Source organism: Boleophthalmus pectinirostris, unplaced genomic scaffold, assembly GCF_026225935.1.
Source record: "Boleophthalmus pectinirostris isolate CB_2022bp ecotype Guang Dong unplaced genomic scaffold, ASM2622593v1 HiC_scaffold_22, whole genome shotgun sequence".
NCBI lineage: Eukaryota > Metazoa > Chordata > Actinopteri > Gobiiformes > Gobiidae > Boleophthalmus > Boleophthalmus pectinirostris.
In genome coordinates this window covers 12,033,099-12,053,843 of record NW_026571190.1, presented here as the reverse complement: position 1 = coordinate 12,053,843, position 20,745 = coordinate 12,033,099, and the positions used below count along the sequence as shown (strand labels likewise).

Sequence of the window (20,745 nt, the reverse complement as noted above, 5' to 3'; positions counted from 1 at the left end):
TGGGGAGAGAGAAGAGAGAGACAGAGAGAGAGAACACATAACAGCAAGGAAAGAGGTTATTCATTTTCATTTCACTTTTTTTTGTGCAAAACAAAACAAAAACTGCCACTTAACTGTAAAACTATGCTAAATATTTAAACACAATCCCACCAAACAGCGTAATTATTAGAAAATAACATGAAAAACAACCCTATGCGCTTTGATATCGTCTGTTTTACACGTTAGAAGTGCCATTGAAAGCCCTCCCCTCTTCACCCTCTGCATCTAAATCTAACCTCACAAACAGCGGGCATTAGTATGCATGGGACCAGACCGAGATGGTGATAAGAGCTTATCTGTGAAGCACCTGTTTAATAAGGAAAATACATTATAAACAAAAGCCGAGCGCGGGGTGGAGGGACGGGGCGCAATGGCTGTATTTATGAAACAAGAAGATAGCATTAACCTTCAACCAACTGTTTCAATTAAACACCAAGCAGCTTTATTTATTTATTTATTTTTTTTTCCTTAGGTCTCGGAGATCGGCGACATGTTCTCAACAGTAGATAATTGTCAACACTCAAGAGTTTGAAGAGGCTGAAAGAAGCAATCACACAGGATATGAATTATGGATGGCCAATATCAAGATTAGTAAATAATGCATGGCCTACTTAAAAGACTTAATATTTCAGAATGGAAACTGAAACTCAGGCAAAACGTGCTCAACCCGCCAGCGAGGTACTCCCGACCTGGCTGACGTCCTGGGTCAAGTGGAGGTACGTAGGTGGAACAAGGACAAGCGAGTAGTATTAAAGGGTCTATATTACGCAAAATTGACTCTTATGAGCTTTGAGGCATGTTAGAATGCTGTTAACTTATCTAAAACATAACTGGAGCGGTGTTTTGTTTCATGCACACGTTTGAATACCGTATTTTCCACACTATAGGGCGCTCTGGATTATAAGGCACACTGTCATTGAATGGTCTATTTTCAAACTTTTCTCACATATAAACCGCACCGGACTTTAAATGAAACACAACAGTTGGATGGGTCAGTGGGACTTTGTTTGGCGCGTTCACGGTGACTCTGGGCTTTGTTCAGTTGTGGCGTGTAGGCAGGGGGCTGTCTGGGACTGCTGGATTGTTGGCGTGTTTGCAGTGACTCAGTTGTTCAGTTGTGTCTAGAAGTGGCACGTTACACTCGATTTTTTGGTTCGTTCCTCCGTTCCGTTCCTCGTCCACAAGGAGTGATGAGTGCGTCTGCGGGTGTGTTTCACTGTGCGGTCGCTGTCTACTCCATGTGTGTTTGCGTGTGCTGTGGGTGGTGCGGCTTTGTAGTTTACTGAAGTCGTGCTGGGACACCCGACTGGATTCATGTATAGGGCGCTCTGGTTTGTGGGGTGCGCTGTAATTTTTTGATGGTGTTGAAGGCTTATGAGTGCGCCCTATAGTGCGGAAAATACGGTAATCCTGGTTTATTAGTCTGTCTACATCTCCAAAGCTCAAAATGCTCAGTTCCACTAATGATGTCATGGAGCTGTAGTTTTCAGGTTAACAGCTACATTTTACCTTTAGTTCAGTAAAGATTAGCAATTCCAGTGCTGAAATGATCCAAATGGTTCTACTGAAGGTGTATGAAGATTAAAAACACAGTGGAGTACCCAACTGTATTCACATTTTGAAAGACTTGATGCAGAAGTCAACTGGTCTAGTATTTATGATAAAACTCTATCATGAAAAATCACAGACAATTAAAAGAAATTAAGTTAACGTAAGAATCCAGGGAAAATTGAAATTGGGTGATTTCTAAGCACTCATAGAAGACAATACCATAAACAGTTTTCATGAAACAAGCGTGACTGAAGCAGCCTTTGGTGTTACTTGACTGACAAAAAGGAGGATGTGTGAATAGATCTGTCACTGGGTGAATCCTGTACAAATCTATACAGACAGTTAACTGTATTGAATATATCATTCTCCTGCTAGCAGGTTAGCGCTGCACATTTAACAGCTCCTCCGTTCACTCTCTCAGCTGGTCACTGACTGTTTAAAGCCTGAGGGCCACTAGGAGCCTGTAAAAGGGCCACAAATACACAATATATGTACATACAATTCTTCAGAACTTGACAAAAATGTGAGTCTGGTCACTGAATCTCCCTGTTTTCATATGGCTGCGACTGACAGGTGGATTAGCCAATCATCAGGGACATCCATGGACCATCTTTATCAAAACAAATATGGCGGCTTAGGAGAGAAAAACAAAAAAACAAAAGGAACAAATATCACGGGGAACATCTGAATCTGAGGCTACAAAAGACACAAAAGTAGCGTTGCGTCTTCACTTTTTATTTCGCATTTAGACGAGTGTTTTCGGGAGTAAATCTGTGTGCATACAGTGACGCAAAAGTGTGTGGAATTCGATTGGGTATGCACGTCATCTGACATTTTTCCAACGTTTGTTTCTGTATACGGCATGTATGTGACGTAAACGTGAGCAGATCTTACCAGAGTTTTGCGTCTTGGGCAGTGTAGTCAAAAACACTACGGTGGAGCGTATTCAACTTTTCCTCTCTGGAGGGTGGTTTCAGATTTTTGCATTTTTAAGCCCCCAAAAACGCCATCACCGTCTAAACGAAAGGCACTTCCAATAAAATATTTTGCTGTTTTAACCTGCAAGCGTTCTCGTGTAAATAGGCCCTGAGATGAGAAAAATGTAAATTTGTTTGTAAATGATACGTGACCAATGAGCTGCTTTGTTTCCCATGCATCACTGAAAAAATAAAAAAATAATAATATTAAAAAAGATCATGTTTAGTTGGGCTTCAGATGTGGGGACCAGACTGATATCCATCTGTATGAAAAAGCACAGAGAGACAGATTTCCCAGTCAAACAAAAGCATGCACATATCTGCGGATGACAGACAGTTGTGGTCAATATCTATTACTCTATAATTACTGCACTGAAGGCTACTCTACTGCAAAAACATGCTCCCCGAAGCCCTGCCAATGCACTGGGTTTCTTTGATAAGTGACAGAATTTGCATGTCCACACATTTCCAAAACACATTGTAAGAGCAGTTCTTCAAAGCGGCTTTTGAGCTCAGCGTCGTCGCCACAATAAATGAGAAATATTATTCACACTTGCTCAGAAAATCAAGGCTAAATCTCCAAATGCAGACCGGAATTGGACATCTCTATTCAGAGGATTACAGTTCAGTAAGAGAAAAATAAATTGCATTTAAATTTAGACTGGCGGCTTCTAACAACTTCACGTTCTGCCGGCCGACATATTTCAAAGCAAATGAAAAGTGAAAGTTTGAAATCAAGAAAAAGAAGTCAGAATTAGAATTTTGAAATGGGAGCAGTTTGGAAGTCAAATTCTGTGTAATATTTGAGAATTTGATGAAAGTTGAGTGTTTTTGAGACATGATTGATAAAACAATGCACACAAACAAACATATTATATCCAGTTAAAATTTGACTTTTGTGAGTTTTAATTGTTTGTTTTAATTGCTTGTTTACATTTCCAAAGCTCAAAATGCTCCACCTTGTGATGTCATGAAGCTGCAGAGAGGCAACTAGATGAAATTATATAAATGATAGTAGTGAAAGTGAAAGGAGTTTAAAAATACAGTGGAAGCACTTCTTGAATTTACAAGAGAATAATTCAGGCTAAATATTCAGTGTTTGTGTGGTAAACATGTGAATGAAACAAAACACAACTCTAGTTTTTTTTGTTTGTTTGGTTTTTTTGTTTGTTTTGTTTGTTTGTTTTTTGATGAGAAAGCAAAATTATAGACTAATATTATAGAATCATAGACCAGAAAATAGAGGAATATGTTCCCTTTAAATTACAAATGGCCATTTAGAAAGTTTCTTACAGTTGTTTATTACTTTGTCTAGAACAGATATGTTAAACTCAGGCCCGGGGGTAAAATTTGGCCCACGATATACTTATATTTGACCAGCATGAGATCATATCAAATATGTATTAGAGCTGGACCTCCGTCTACAGATAAACTATAGAGACATTATTTATTTAAAAATTTGTTATTATTTTATATTGTGCTTGTTCTGGATTCAATGTTTAAGCAAAACTATTATTAAACATTTATTTTAATAAGAAAAGGTTTAACATTACATATCTGGAAAGAAGAGAAAACATGCAGATGTTGTTGAAATTTCTCATTAAATATTTAGTTTGGTCCACGACTTTAGTCCCAGTTTAAAATTTTGGTCCTCTGTAAATTTGAGTTTGACACCCTTGGTCTGGAATGTTCCACAATATGGCATTCCATTTCTATAGATTTTTAGACAACAGATGATCCCACTCAGCCAAGTTACAGGTCAGATCTGTGGGGCGGTGAACCCAGTCAAATGCAAAGTCTTTATTTTATCGATATAACACAATTAGATACATGCAAAACACAATGTAATGCCATACTGTGGAACATTCTAAGCAACGTAGACAAAAGAAGTTGGCAACATATGTATTTTTGTTGCAAATATACAGTACGATGTATGCTGTAAATAATATACGCCGTTATGTGTACAACAAATACATACAGAAACAGCATTTGATTTTTCTACATGATCCTCTTATCGCCTCTATAAGAATTGTTTTGCAGTCTCAGCCAATCACAACTTATCTGAATAGTTTATCCACTGAAAAAAAAAAAAAAAAAAAACTCACATCAGAAATTCTCTCGTTCTTATGAATACTACTCGAGGGAGGGATTGAAGTGCGCGGCCATTTACAGCGCGGAGAAAATCAAAAACCCATCTCCCAGTGACAGACGGACCAGCAGCCCACTCAGCACCATTGTTAGCGCGAGCATCGCAATCGGACGAGCCATATGACAGAAACAGAGAGAGGGAGAAAGGGAGGGAGAGAAGGACTGCCAAGTACAAACAAGGCGATGTAGGCGTCTGAGCAAGAAAGAGAGACAGAAGGAGAGAGGGAGAGGGGAAGAGAGAGGGACAGAGAGAGAGAGGGAGAGAGAGGAGTGTGTGAAGTTTCTCGGCAAAACTCGCCATATGCCAGGGTCACGCGCACCATCACTAGCTTTTGGTTAGACACTACATGTGCGAGGAAAACAAGGGAAGAGGAAGAGAGGAAGAAAGAGAGAGAGAGACAGACAGAGAAAGAGAGGTGGTAGATTTTAGCATTAGTGGTATCAGGCTGGCAGTTCGTCTGGGCACTGAAGAACGGGCGAAGGAGCCAATTGAAGAGCAAAGCCAAAGACATGATATTAAGAGATGGTTTTTAAAAAAAGGGGCTACACTGTAAAAAAGAAAAAAAGAAAAAACAAAAGTGAAACTGAGAAAAAAGTTCATATTACTCGAATTAAGAATACAGTGGTCACTTTTAGATTATGTTTTTTATATTCTCCTTCATGTTTACATGGAAATAATAATTCCGAATTGAGGTTTACATGGAAAACACGGTAAATTTACTTTATTTAATTCCGCTCAACGTCTGGGGGTGGGGAAGGTTTCTGATTGGACAGAGACACGAATGTATTTACGCCGACTAGGGCTGGGTATCATTAAGTTGCCGATACGATACATACCTTGATACACAGGCCACGATACGATACATATCTCGATACAGTGCACTTTCAATTCGATATGATATATTTCAAAACAATTTGATACAGTTCAATAAAAAATAAAGGCTAAATCATGGCTGTGATACTACAAGTCTTTGTTAAACCACTTCTTGTGCAAAGCTCATATTAAATAGGTACATTTTAATCCTCAAAACAGTGTCAAAATGTCAAATTTGTTGCATAAATGAGTTTCCTTTCACTCCACAAGCAACAAAACTGTAGCGCTGCAACAAAATAATTTAGTAAAACACACGTAAAAATACTCTTGGTGATATATCGATACAGTAGCCCACGATATCGATATCATCACATTAAACGTTCCGATGATAATGAAGCAGCAGCTTGCGAATTCTAACATTGTGCTTTAGGTCTGTCAGCTGAGGAGGAAGAGTGTCGGAGAAGGAAGGAAGAAGACAAACTGAGTCAGCGGCTGCTCTACCTCAGCCCACTCCCACATCCCGCCCGCAAATCCAAAGAGCAGTGGATGAAAGTCTGAAGCCAGGACTGGTGGAGCCGGATCGCGTCAGAAGGGCGACACAACGAGCATGTGCTGATCGACCGGAATTATCTTTAAGAAGAATAAACTTTTACATGATCCAGGAATAAATTCATTGAGCTTTAAAATAAAAATAAACCACTCACTTACTTCAGAATTACTGCAAGTTTAATTCTGAATAATCATTTTCATTAGGAATTAAGTGTTTTAAAAGCGTAATAAATTTTTATTCAGGATTTAATTATTTTATTCGGACTTAAAGCTCTCACATTTTTTACCTTTATACCTTTAATTTAGTCCATACACAGACCAACAAATCCAAGAAGGACATGTTTAAAGCCATACTGCGGAACATTCCAGGCAAATAACATGTCTTGGAAACAAAAGGAAAAAGCGTATGTGCCTTTAAGATCTTTTTCTTTCTTTCTTTCTTTCTTTTTGTTTTTTTCCTCAGCCTTTGTGCCAGTAAGCATTTCTTGTTTTCTTAGCTTATAAAGAGACTTAAAAAGCAATTAATCTTATGTTCTTTCTATATGTGATGTACACAGTAAAAGTTTGAAGCAAACGATGAATACAAGAAGAAGCTGGGACACAGGGTCAAAAAGCCCAGGTCAAAAAAGAAAGAAAGAAAGAAAAAGAAAGAGGGAGAGAAAGACAGGAAAAAGAGGAAAGGGATAACTAAACAGAGGGGAGAGAGAGCAAAAGTTAAAGAGAGAGAGGAGGAGGAGGAAGGGAGAGAAAGAGTGCATGGGGGAAAGAGACAGAAAATAAAAAAGGACAGAGATGTAACAAAAGAGAGGAGAAAGAAGGACAGAAAGAGAGAGAGCGAGCAAGAGAGTAAGAGAGAGAGAGAGAGAGGAAAGGAGAGAAAGATTGCATGGGGAAAAGAGACAGAAAAGAAAAAAAAGGAGAGAGATGTAACAAAACAGAGGGCAGAGAGAAGAACAAAGAGAGAAAGAGAATGAAAATAAAAGAGCGAGAGAGAAGGAGGAAGGGAGAGAAAGAGTGCATGGGGAAAAGAGACAGAAAATAAAAAAGAGAGAGAGGTAAGAAAACAGGGGAGAGAGAAGGACAGAGAGAGAGAGAGCAAAAGTAAAAGAGAGAGAGAGAAGGAGGAGGAAGGGAGAGAAAGAGCATTTGGGGAAAAGAGACAGAAAAGAAAAAGAGGGAGAGAGGTAACAAAACAGAGGGGAGAGAGGAAGACAGAATGAGAGAGAGAGAAAGAAAGAGAAGGAGGAAGGGAGAGAAAGAGTGGATGGGGAAAAGAGACAAAAAAGAAAAAGGGAGAGAGAGGTAACAAAACAGAGGAGAGAGAGAAGGACACAGAGAGAGAGGTGAATGAGAAAGGGAGGGAAAAGAGTAAGAATGCATGGGAGAAGAGAGAGGAAAGAAAAAGGGGAAAAAGAGAGAGAGATAACCAAACAGAGGAGAGGGAAAAGAGCAGGGAGAGAAAGCGAGGGAGCAAGGGAGCGAAAGGAAAAGAGAGCGAGAGCCTGGCGCTAATGTCCTCATGATGTAGTGGCTGTCAGAGCATTTGCTTCTGAGGCCAAATGATCCTGTAAGAACAGCACGGATATCGATCCAGCTATTACACACAGCTACCACACGGACCGCCACCGTGTGTACATGTGTGTGTGTGTACGTGTGTGTGTGTGTGTGTGTGTGTGTGTGAGAGAGAGAGAGGGAGAGAGGGAGACGAGGGAGAGAAAGAAAGAGAGGGATAAGGGCCACAGAGGAAAAATTGTAAGTTAGGAGTGAAGAGAGGCAGCAAGAGAGAATACAGAGAGCGGGTGGAGAGGGGGATAGAGAGAGAGAGAGAGGAGTAAGGGAGCGAGAGAGAAAAAGAGAGAGGGAGGGATGGAGAAGGGGAAAGAAAGAGAGAGAGAAGATGGGGTGCGGGTAAGGAAACAAAGGAAGAAGTGCAGATAGAGAGAGACGAGAATGGGGAGAGAAAGGACGGCGTGAGGGAGAGTAAGCGAAAGAGACGAGGGGAAAGAAAGTTAGGAAGGGAACAGAAAGGAGGAGAGAGAGAAAGAAAGAAAGAGAGAGAGAGCGGATGAAGAGGAGGACAGAGAGAGAAAGAAATTTAGAAAGTGAAGAGGACTGAGAGTCGGGAAACACACAGGAGCGAGAAAGCAAAATAAGAGGAGAGATAGAAGAAACAGAATAAAAACACAGAGGATGAAAGGAAAGAACGTCAAAATGAAGAGGGGAAAAGAGCAAAGAGAAACCAACAAAAAATGCATAAAATGAAAGAAGAGGGAGAGAGAAGAGGAGAGAGGACGTCAGGAGAGAAAGAGAAAGCAGGACAGAGAAGAGAGGGAGAGAAAAGTGGAGTGGAGCGAGAGAGGGCTAACAATGTCAAACAAATAGAGACACGGGGTCGTCCTTTAAAATGTGCTGGAAAAGGCCGAGCGAGGTGCAGTGTAATGGGATTGTACAGTACACCTTAGGCAGGCACTAACACACCGATTACACAAGAGAACTGCAGCGGGAAAATCTATAATACTACAACTATTGTTTCACGAGGGTAAGCGTATTTAGTGAAGTACAGTGACCCGTACTTCACTAAATACTTCATGTACAAAGGAGAAAGAAACACAAATCCATCTCGTCTATGAATGTAGCGTGAAATTAAGTGTTGTTGGTGGACGGAGGAAGGTTTCACTTCGTGGAAACCGTCCGACCTCGCAGCATTAGGATTCGTTTTTTCGACTATAGGCGGGGACTTTTTTTGTTTGAATCAATCGCTGCTATTTGTCTGTGATGTATGAAATGCGCCAAATCCAGTAGGAAGAAGAGCAATAACGTACTTTCCCTTGATAAAATTCATTCCGGCTTTAAATCCTCGATCTCAGAAATCGTCGCCAACACAGAATGTCTGGCTTCGTCCACATCCGTCTCGACTGTTTTGTTTACTGTCGTGCTGAACCACAAAAAGGACTCAGACAGGCGCTTGAGTTTGACATCATGGCTTCACAGTTTTTCGCTGATTGGCCGGTGCGAGGTCTACAACTTCCGGGGTTAGGACGGAGGGAGATACAGCGCAGATTGACAGCCTCGATTCTGTCAGTCCAACCCAAGAAAGACAAAGTACCTTACTGCTGCTGAGACTGAAGTGAATGAATAATGCAATGATGAAGTGTCAAAAATCACACCAAATATCTCTAGTTGGATATCTTTGTATTTGAGGGCAGATGCTTGAAACACTTTGACATTATGCGGACTTTGCTAAAAGTTCAGACTTTCCAATGCGCCGGACGGACCTAGAGGCACATCCTCCATAGACTTGACCCCTGACTCTGTGGTCTGATGACACCGTAAAAAAGCAGCTACTAGGGACAGACAATTTTATCCAATCAGAAACGCTGCTGGATGAGAATAATATAGAGTCTACTGGCTTTAATGATACCCCGGACAGTTGTGGAGTTGTGTTTCTGCCATGGTACAATAGGCTCTATTCAAGGTTACCTCACCAACCAGGAAGACGTTTGGAAACATGCGATGGCAACTTCACGTGTAGTTACCGACACTGGGCTCGCCTACCGACTCTAAAATATAAAACCCATTGAAGTATGTATGTGCTGTTTGGAATCATCTTGAATTTGGCGCCTCATCTCTTCTATTCACATGTACCCAGTGTGTTCAGAGTTGTGCATCAGTGGGGAAATGATGAAAACTGAGGTATGGTTGTGACTGTCGATTAGACGAACATTACGGAACGCTACAATGACATGGAGATGAAGAAAACCATTTTCTAATTTTTCCTAGATTTTATTAGAATTATTACAGCGAACAGAGCCCGCCGGAAGTTGTAATCGTATCTTTCCAAACGTCTACATGGTTTGCGATGTAAGCGTGAATAGAGCCTATCTCCGAGAAGTGAGAGAACTAAGTCAGTGGGCGGAGCTAAATAATCTTATTGGAACTAAACAGTAAATTCACAAGTATGTACCGCCTTCAACGGCCTCTGCACTTTCCAGTAGTTGGTGACATTGCAAAAGACTACCTTGATTACAGCCACAAACAGCTACAAGGGTGGAGCTTGAAGTGCAGATACCTGTTCGAACAATCACACTGTTCCTCACACCTTTAGACCTCACCATTCCTCCTCTCTCCCTCTCTTCTTCTGTAGACTACCCATAACACTATAATAAAATCTGGAAAGTGAACCCAAGATAGCGTTGTATTGTTTTCAATTTTCTTTACGGGCTATCTCCTCCCACCCGTGTGACATGCACGGTGTTTTTAAAAAATGTAAAAAGTTTATGTTGTGAAAATAGAAAAGAATCCCTACCAAATCTGACCTTTGTGAAATCTGTCAATGCTCTTTCATCCAAACATGGTCGAATTCCCAAAAAATGCATTGGGCTTCTATACGAGAATTCTTTGTTGGCCCAGGCTCCCAGGAGCGGCAGTACTTGGAGTGGCCACTAGTCGGTCTCGAGCCAGGACAGTGGGGGAATGCCTTATCCAGTTTTTATTATAGATCCATGGGACTACCTAGCCAGGCTGGCGCCACCTAGTGCCTCCACTCAATTTCATTTCTGTCCAGCAACTAGGTCAAAATCAAAATACAATAAACGGTTCGCAAAAACCTGGGAAGTGCAAGTTCGAGCACCAGCCAATCAGTGAAGAGCCATATATTCTGTGTTGGCAACGATTCCAGAGATCGAGGAAGTAAAGCCGGAACAAAGAGAATATTTGGTGAATTTTATGAAGGGGAAAGACGTTATTGTCTTTCTTCCTATGAGATTCGGGTATAAGCTTAATATACCTGTTAGCCCCGCTAGTGGTGCATTACCATAACTACCAAATAGCAGAGATTGGTTAAATGATAAAAAGTACCCGCCTACCATGGAGCGAACAAATTCTAACACTGCGAGGTCAGACGGTTTCTACGAAGTGATGCGAAGTAAAACTGGCTAACTCACTTTAGCAACATTATCTGAAATGTAGTTGTGGGAGGAGTTCAGGTGTTTAGTTCCAGTTTAACAATTCTTTCCACTCATGGTTTAAATTGAGATACAGTTATTTGTTTGGCCATTAAATAAGGTCAGCACATTCAATTCAAAGTTATACATTCTATACTCTGTTGTCAATAGAAGTGGAGAAAAAGGCATTACTTTGTAACTGTGGTATTCAGATATCGTGTAGGTGGTGTGTAATGCAGCTGTCTTGTGAACGCATTAGTATGTGTGTGTGAATGTCTCTATGGAAATACGGGTGTTCCCTATAGTATGTTTCCTTCATGACACTTCATCAATACAAACCCCTCCCCGTCCACCCCCTTTTACAAGATGACACATGCGGAACCCATTGCGCCCCGATCTCATGATACCCGATCTCTCTTATCACCTTGACGACCATCTATACCTCTCCTCGCTGACATGTAAACACTGAAACAGATTCGTTGTATTTATATAATTATTTATTCTCAGTCAAATGTGTCACGGACGCTGGTGAAATGCATATATCCAGACACAAAAAAGAAAAAAAAAGAAAAGGAAAAATCGCACCTTTTCCACTTCACTGTGATACAGCCATCTCAGATTCAATTACCCCTGTGTCAAGTGAAAGACGAGAGGAGCAAAACAACAAGTAAAAGGCGGTTTACATTAATATTTCAATAAAACTGTGTCTTTCCTTTTAGCAGGTATGTTTCCAATGGTCTTTGCTAAATTTAAAGGTCCCGGGTCGTGCATTATTCAACTCTATGGGATCGTATTGGACACCTTGACATGTCAGTGCCTTATGTTTTATAGCTTACAAAAATGTACATGTGGGAATAGTAGGAAAAGTGGTAAAAGTCATTCAGCTCTGATTTCGAAGCACAGAAAATGTCACGGTAACCAGCAGGGGGCGCGAGGAAATACGCTGTACCGATGCATATTGGAGTGATGCAGTTCAAATGAGGCTAACAACAAGAGCAGTTAGACTGAAAGTAGAGACGTATGTTATAGTTTTTGGAAATTTCAGTGACAAAATGAGGTATATAAACTTTTAAAAAAAAAACATGACGAAGGAGCACTTTTTAAAGCAACACTATGCAGCTTTCTGGAGGTGGCATGTCACCTGCATGACACCATGGAAACAGAAAATTAAACGGTCCATATTGCGATGTTTTTTTTTGATGAAACAGAACACAACTCCAGATATGTTTTTGAGGAGAAAATAACTTTGTAACATGGCATGAGTCCATTTTTTTGTAATATAGAATCTTTAAAGTAGGGTTGTCCTGATCCGATCATGTAATTGGAAATCGGTGCCGATCACGTGACTGCGGACTCAATCTGGACTTGGACGTTATGTTCCGATCAGGTATCGGATAAATAATATACGTATATAACACACAGCGCACACAGGACACACCAGTTTTTTTTTTTTTGTTTTTTTTACTGAGGTGCGGGATTTGCTCAGTCCCAGCACCTGCTGTACTAGAGGCACACTTGCACTGGGACTTTTTGGCCGTGCCGTACTCGGGCGCTGTTGCCTGGGGTTCTGTGGCCCATGTTCGCTCGTTCATGTGCGCTCTGCAGTGGGTTTGTGGATGTGGTGGGGGTGGCCGGGGGAGAGAGGCTGTGGGGCTTCTGTCATCTTGTTTTTATTTGGTAAGATTTTGTATTATTTAGATATCATAGACTGGCCTAAATGTTTCAAATGTTATGCACAGGCTCCCATATAATATCAAATATACAAATTCTAGATTGTGCAGAGTCTAGTCTCAGGTCTGATCTGATTCTGGTCTGGTTCCTGTTTTGTTCAGTTCATTAAGTATACTAAATTACACATTCCAAGACCAGACTGCTGTAAAAGTCAAGATTTTCAACAACGATGGCGCATGGTTAGAAAAGTTCATTTAAAAAATTAAAGTTTTGGACATTTGATTTTTCACACTAAGTTCAGCCTAAATACTACACACGAAATCAACACATTCTGATCCCCCCCTTACATCCTGGATCTTATTCTTTGCTCTTAGTTCAACTCATAATATCTTATAGAAGTATTGGATCGGGACTCAGACTCGGGGGCAAAAAAAATGTGATCGGGACATCCCTACTTTAAAGCCATACTTTGGAACATTCAAAGTTCTGAAGTACAAAGTTGTTGTTTTTTTTGTTTTTGTTTTTTCAAGTTTTTCAGTGTAATAAAAAAAAAATGTAAAACAAAACTTTTAATTTCTACTTTTGGCCTAAAAACTTACATAGTGTGGCTTTGATTACCGACTGATGACATCACAACGTGGAATTGAGCCTTTTGAGCTTTAAAGAAGATTAGTAACATTTATATTGCTCAAATTGGATGGATGAATAAAGCAAAGCACGACTAAAAGGTATGGTTTTAATGCGGAAAAATATTATTACTAAATTACCCATAAAGCCCATGAAAGAGAATATAGGAGCCTTTAAACATCTTGCTCTTGTTCATTAGCTCTATAATAAAGTCATTTGGCAGCTTGTTAGGCACATTAGCATCGGAGCAAAACACAAGTCTGCAATCAATCTCTCAGCGATTTGAACTTGGGCCAAATTTCCGTGTGAACAAATGGAGATGAATGTGTAAATTTGAGTAAATAATAAATCAATAAAGAAACAAATAGTGGGAAGGTGGTTGTGAAGTCATAGCACTCTGGCCTCACCGCAAGAAGGTCCCCGGTTCCATTCTCCCGGGCGTCAAGGCGAATTGGAATTCTATGGTTGAATCAGCTTTATAAATGACATCACTTGCGACGTTTACATGAGAGCTTTAATTCCGAATAAGAATAATTAAATCCTGAATAAAAAATAATTCTGCTTTAGAAAGACCATGTAAACACTTAATTCCTAGTGAAAATTATTCAGAATTAAAGTTGATTAAAGTAAGTGGGTGGTTTATTCCGATTTTAAAGCCAAATGAATGTATTCCTCGATCATGTAAACGTTTATTCTTCTTATAAATAATTCCGGTTGTTCAGTGCATGCTCATTGGGTCACTTTTCTGACGCGATGATGCACTACAAGATGGCGGCACGAAGCAAACGCTGGTCTCGAACCGAAACCATTTTTTTTTTGAGTACTGGAAGAACTACAAATAATGAAAAGAGTGGATCATTGGAACGGAAAAAGCCGGTAGCAGCTGAAATGTGTGTTTTCTTCTGGTAGACGTAAATAAATCAAAAGCCTATTTAACGTGTTTTCCATGTAAACCTCAATTCGGAATCTTTATTTCCACGTAAACTCGAAGGAGAATATGTTAATCCTGAACAATTTAATTCAGAACAATTAATTCGAAATTAAAAAACATTATGTAAATGTGGACAATATCTCAAAACTCAAAACCTGGTACAAAGTTTAGCAGCGGAATTTTACTGTTTTCTTCTAATACAGTTAAATTTTTAAACTTTTGTGTTTGGATATTTCTGTTAAAAATACTCTTGCTCAACATTGGAAATTAATTTGAAATGATAATTCTTTAGATTTTTCTTTTTCTGTCCAAATTAGATAGTTAGAACACATTCTAAAAAGAGTGTACAATTCTACAGGAAAATGTTCTGCAAATCCAAATTTCTTTCTACTTCTTCTATTTCTTTCTCTTTCTATATATAGATATTTTGATATTTTTGCACAACCCTGACAGAAATGATGTTCCACAAAGAGCTATCCATTATTCTGCAAAACTTTTTTCAGCTTTTTAACCATGTTATTAGAATACTGTTTGAGTTATTTCGCATCACTCATGCTGCTTTCGGTAATCTTCTGTAGAAAGTGTTTTTGCCGCTGAGCCTCACAAAACAATTTTCCAGGATTGTGATGTCATAACCCAGCGCAATCATCGCCAGAATGTCTGTTGTTTTTTTAAAAAGTCATTATTTTAAATTCTAAATCATAAAAATCCAAAGCAAAGTACTCAAGAGATTGCTTAGAGATGCAACTTTTCTGGTGGAGGGTCTATCAGATGCTTTTCTCCATGGAGATGTTATTGCTTTGTGTAGAATGTTTCAAACTATGGCATCAAACCTTTCTATCTTCATGGAGACCAAACCAGACCAGCTTACAGGTCAGATCTGTGGAGAGGCAACTCAACAATACAAGGTAGATCTGTTTAAAGTCATATTGTGGAACATTCTAAGCAAAGCATATGCATAGAAACAAGAAAGTGACAGACCTCCAATAGAAAACACAGTGCACCAATACAAATAATGCATAACAAGTGTTCTTTAATCGAACCAGGGACCTTCTTACCCAGTTCTATTCCAACCTTTACTGAAAAACACTGTAAATAAAAAGTTGAAGACAATGCAGCGTCCCAACCCAAAAGCTCCACTCGCTCTGCCCATCACCTGGAGCGTGATAGTCATCATATTTTACATCGGAAAGTGCCCGGTGACAGTGGATTTTCAGAACTCTGCATCTCTCTCCTCCTCCTCCTCGTCCTCCTCCTCCTCTTCTGCTCCTCAGGCTCTGCACTTGTGGTAATGGATTCGTCCGAAATGAGTTCTCTAAAACACGAGTGCGAATGAGAGAGAGGGCTTTCACTGAGGGCACAGCTCGTCACCCAGGCCCTTCAAACATCTCATCTGCATCGGGAAGTATTGTGCACCTCCTGAATCAAGGTGCAACAGGTTAGGTACACTTCATGGCGTAAGATAAGAGGAAAGTATATAGTTTAAAAATGAGACGAAGTAGAGGAAATTTTGGTTTAGATATTTGGCATGATTTATGGTTAATAATTCTGCAATTTCAGGACTTATCCACAAACAAAAACTGGAATAAGTATCAGCATATAGTTAGCAGAAATTAATAATTTTCTTTATTTTCTTTATTTGTTATTGTTAATGGCTAAAAATATCGTCATTCTTCAATCAAACAAGTACAACTGTTTCAGGAGCTTTAAACTATATGTTCCACAGTATGGCATTAAAGGGACCGTCCAGAATTTTGGACATAGGATCTCATTTCCTAATGAGCCAGAGTGTTGGAGACGTGTGGAGACAATTTTTGAAATATTCCATCCAGTCCTTGTATTTGCAGAGGTCACTGGTGCTAGGCTAGTGCATGTCAATGGCCATAGTTAGCCTGCCACTAAAAACAGTCTTACCCACTCCACAAAACACCCGAAGCAAAACAATTAGTACACCAGACTGTTGATGTAAATGTCTGTGTTGATAGAATAATTTTAGAAGTAAAACCAACCTTGCATTTGAAGGATTTATGTCTGAGCAGAAGTAGCGAGTTGTACTTCCTGATAGAAAGCTCAGCAGCGGCGGATTGATATCACCTAGCACCTATCTTGCCGGCAAAGTAAAATTCCGCTGCTGCTGAGAAAATAGTCCTTTGACATGATTCATGTGATGCGAGGTTATTATTATTTCAGACATTATTCTATCAACACAGACATTTACATCAGCAGTCTGGACTAATAATAGATTTGCTTCAGGTGTTTGTGGAGTGGGTAAGACTGTTTTTAGTAACAGGCTAACTATGGCCATTGACATGCACTAGCCTAGCACCAGTGACCTCTGCAAATACAAGGACTGGATAGAATATTTTAAAAAGTGTCTCCACACGTCTCCAACACTCTGGCTCACTAGGAAATGAGGTCCTACGTCCAAAATTCTGAACCGTCCCTTTAAACATATCCATCTCCATGGAAATAAGAATAAGAAATAAGAACACCTGTAGTTGGATAAATAGTTGGATAAAAAAGATTATCCAAAGACTAGTTCAATGCCATACTTTGGAACAGGCAAAGCTGTAACATCTACACAAATGTATATATTGAACCTTTAATGGAACGTTACAGCCAATTTTGATACAAAAAATCTGCTCAGATACTTATTGTTGCAGGGGTTCTCTCTGGTTGCAATTGACTTATATTGAAAAATCATACCCTACTGGTCTTAAAATGTTCGTATTAACCCACTCTACATGATCCTGGTGTTTTTATTTTGCTATTTTGTCCCTAAATTGGGGGGGGGGTGTACCTTCAACAGCCTCGCTCCTGCTTGCCAATTTGGTTTCATGCTCGAATTTCCAAAACATAATCCCTGGTTGCAGGTTAGTCGCTATAACTGCTGGCTTCCATGAGCTTCATGTAGTTGCAACCAAACCCAATGAGTGACATCACACTCCATTAGTCCACGTCTTTAGACTGTCTATGCTTAAAACTTACCACAATTTCTTCAAAGTTAACCTCAAATTACAGACAATTAAAGCACGCTTGCACGCTCCGTTCTTTGACTCTTTTCAAGCATTGAGTACAAAGTGTTTGAGAGCCAGGCCAGAGCTCTGAGTGGAGAGAGGGAGAGGAGGAGGAGGAGAGGAGGAAGAGGAGAGGAGGAGGAGAGGAGAAAATCTGTATGGTTAATGATTTAATGTTGCCACTTGATGGAATGAAGTGTCTTGTGCCTGTTAACGGCGCCAAACTTAAACCCTCTAGTCACTTAGTCCGCTCTGCATCGATTTCTCTGGTCAGCAAGAGATTGATATTGAATATGACTGGCACCACGGTTCTGTGCTGTATGAGGCAATGTGCACGTGCCCTCTCTCTTTCACTCTCTCTCTCCCTCTCGCTTCCTCTCTCATCCTCCTCCTCTCTTCCTCTTTTCTTGCATTTGAGCTGCAGTGCAAAGGAAACCAAGACTATGGCCTAGACCAGGACCCAAATTATTCATGAGTTATGTTCATAGAGCAATTTAGCATCCAGTGCATTCATTTTAATGAATTGAAAGAGTTAAAAAAGATAATAAATCATTGTATGCATAAGCTAATAGTTTGTTTGGTGTTTTGGGAGAAATCAAGTGGTTTTTATGCAGATTTTAATTAAATTACATGAACTAACCTTACAATATTATGTTGTGATAACTGGACTTGCAAATGCATGGAGGATTAAAGGATTGCATACTCGACAGGTAAGAGAAACCTGTAGTGCACTGTAGCCAGAACTCAGAGAGCTCCCTGGGAAGATATTTAAAGTTATGCTAATGATTTGAGAGACTTCACTTGATATTAAAACATCCCACTTATATTATTTTTGTTCAGTCTATATGAGACCCTGCCTGCATCTGCAGTGTGGCATTCTGGGCCTTTTTATTGCTCAAAAATACCTTGGAAAAATAATAATAATAATAAACTGAGCCAGCTTGTCCCAACACAAATCTGATCTATAATTTGGCCTGATGATGCCGCTGTATGACTCCATGGAGACAGACACATTTAATGCAATACTGTGGAAAATTCCTCATGCATTTTGAGTATTAAAATTATTCACTGCAATGAGTTTATGAGCACATTTCACAATGTTCAGAGACTCGAGCACAGTTTTGCTGCGATGGTAAACCTAACAGCAGCTTGACGGAATGAAGTGTCACTTCATAAGTGACACCCATAATTGGATGCAGACGGCAGGCAGTGAAGTTTTTCTGACCTCAAGAGCAGCTTATACAATATCTGTACTGAGGCAAGACACTATGGACAATTTTGCTCAAGTACATGGTAAAAAAATCTAGTACCAGCTAATTAATTTAAAGTTAATTTTTGCCAATATCACCCTCTCTTATATTTTGTATATGGGAAAATAGACTTATAAACCCATGGATCTATTAAAATAACTGGGTAGAGTATTGCTAGATTAGAGCTGTCTTGAGTTGGTGCAATGGCCACTCACTAAAACTTCAGCGAAAAATCCATAATGCTCAGAAAGGATTTTTCCCGCAGAGCGTAATGTAATCACAAAGTGCTCGTGTTTGGCTGACAGGGCACCTACAGTTTTTAAAAAGGTTGGATTTTGTGGCAGTTTTTACCTATTTTTAGATCATAAACTTTTTCTCAGCTCAAAATCCTTCAGTTGTCTTAAAAACTGCTTTTTAATCGTTGGCTTCGGCTCCGCTCGGATCCGCTTTAGCTCCTCTCATTTTGATTGGCCAAAGTATCTGCGTGCAAATACTGCGCATGTTCAATGGGCAGGGAGCCACGGGAACATGGACCAGGCTGATCTAGAGACATGCGGCATTGAGCCCGACCCACTGACTTGAATGTGCGGCCATGTTTAGGCCCCGGGGCTTGTACAAACCTCATTCAGTTACTCACCTCAGCACTGCATGTTCCTCTAAAAACTAGATTATATTATTTATTCCTAACACATCTTTCTGTATTAAACATGCAACGTGGGCTGTACAAAAACCACCAAGCGTAATATCTATATATAAAAAACGGTGGTGCTGTAACGTCTTTGCCAGCGTGTTCAGAAAAATGCATGTATAATATCTGTATACTTCCATATTCACCTGGAATATTGCAGTCATTCGTCTTACACAGGCTACACATCTGTTGTACGCTCCGATCTGATCAAGTGCTGCTACAGCCGAATAACAATGTAATGTATGCGCAAGTAAACATGTCCAATGCATATGAACTCTGCTTGGGTCATGTGATTTATAGTTTAATAAACTGACATCATCAATATTTGAGCAAGTATATTAGTTTAAATAGTAAAGAGTTCCTGAAGTAGTTGTAAGGATGTGTTCACTGTTCCTTGTAAATGAATAGAGGTGTACAATGTGTAGAATATTGCTCCAGTGATTTGGTGTTTAATATAAAAAGGATAACTTAAATGGAAAATGCATGGTTAATTGAAATTATATTGAAATAAAATAAACCAAATAACAGTAATGTAGGTCTAAAACAGCCTTACAATATGTACAATATTATATTTTCACAAATGTTTATGTTGTCTAACTTATCTAACTTTATAGGTTCATTTTGAATTTATTCTAAAATTTTTTATAATACCTATTTTGAATCTGCGTTTATATTAAAATTGCAATATGTAACTTTTTAGTAAAACAAACCAAAAAAAAGTAAAAGACCCAAATAAAAGCCTGTTTTGTTGTTGTTGTTCCATTTTGGTTGTTGTTGTTTATTGCACCAAATATGTAAAATATGTGTCCTTACTCAGGCTTGCATCTCCACAAACCTGACTCTTACTCTGCAGGTACGTGCTACCTCCAGGAAATTACACTGTGTACTTTAATATTTTTATGGACATGTACTGTATTTTGCCATTGCGACATATTTTCCCCACTTTGGGACAAACACAACTTATACAATATTTTATCAGTTTAAAATAATTTAAAATAATTTCATTTCCAAATGTGTGATATGTGTGATAAGATGTTTTGGGTTTTTTTTAATCTATGGTACAATATTGTTTCAATTTGAGCTCTTCTCTCAAACAGAAAACACAATGTCCCACCTTATGATGTCATATAAAGGAAGTGCTCCGTTGTGTTTTTAAGTTTCATCCACCTCCACTAGAATCATTTAGATGATTTCAGCCAAGGAATTGCCACTAGAGGAAAAAGGTAAGTGCTAACCTCAACACTACCGCTTCATGACATCACAAAGTGGAACAGAGCATTTTGAGCTTTGGAGATGTAGACAGACTAATAAAAAAAAGGATGACTCAAACATGTGAAATTAAATCAAATGCAACTCCAGGTAGAAACATTATAACATGGCTTAAAGCTCACAAGAGTCAATTTCACATACAGAAACAATCACACGCACATTAACTTTACATGAGCTTTAATCTGTACATTATTGTAGCTTTAAGTTGCTTTTGCTTGAGGCGTCTGCAGCTAAAACTGACACACAGGTCTTTAAATAAGCCAAACAAACT

The 20,745-nt window shown here is 39.4% G+C and overlaps 1 protein-coding gene across 6 annotated transcripts in view; it reads right to left on the bottom strand.

The window, feature by feature from the left end:
- The window catches only part of LOC110167606 (teneurin-3-like), a 595,717-nt gene that overhangs the window by 549,592 nt on the left and 25,380 nt on the right, over positions 1-20,745 (bottom strand). The gene's annotated exons all lie outside the window — the stretch shown is intronic.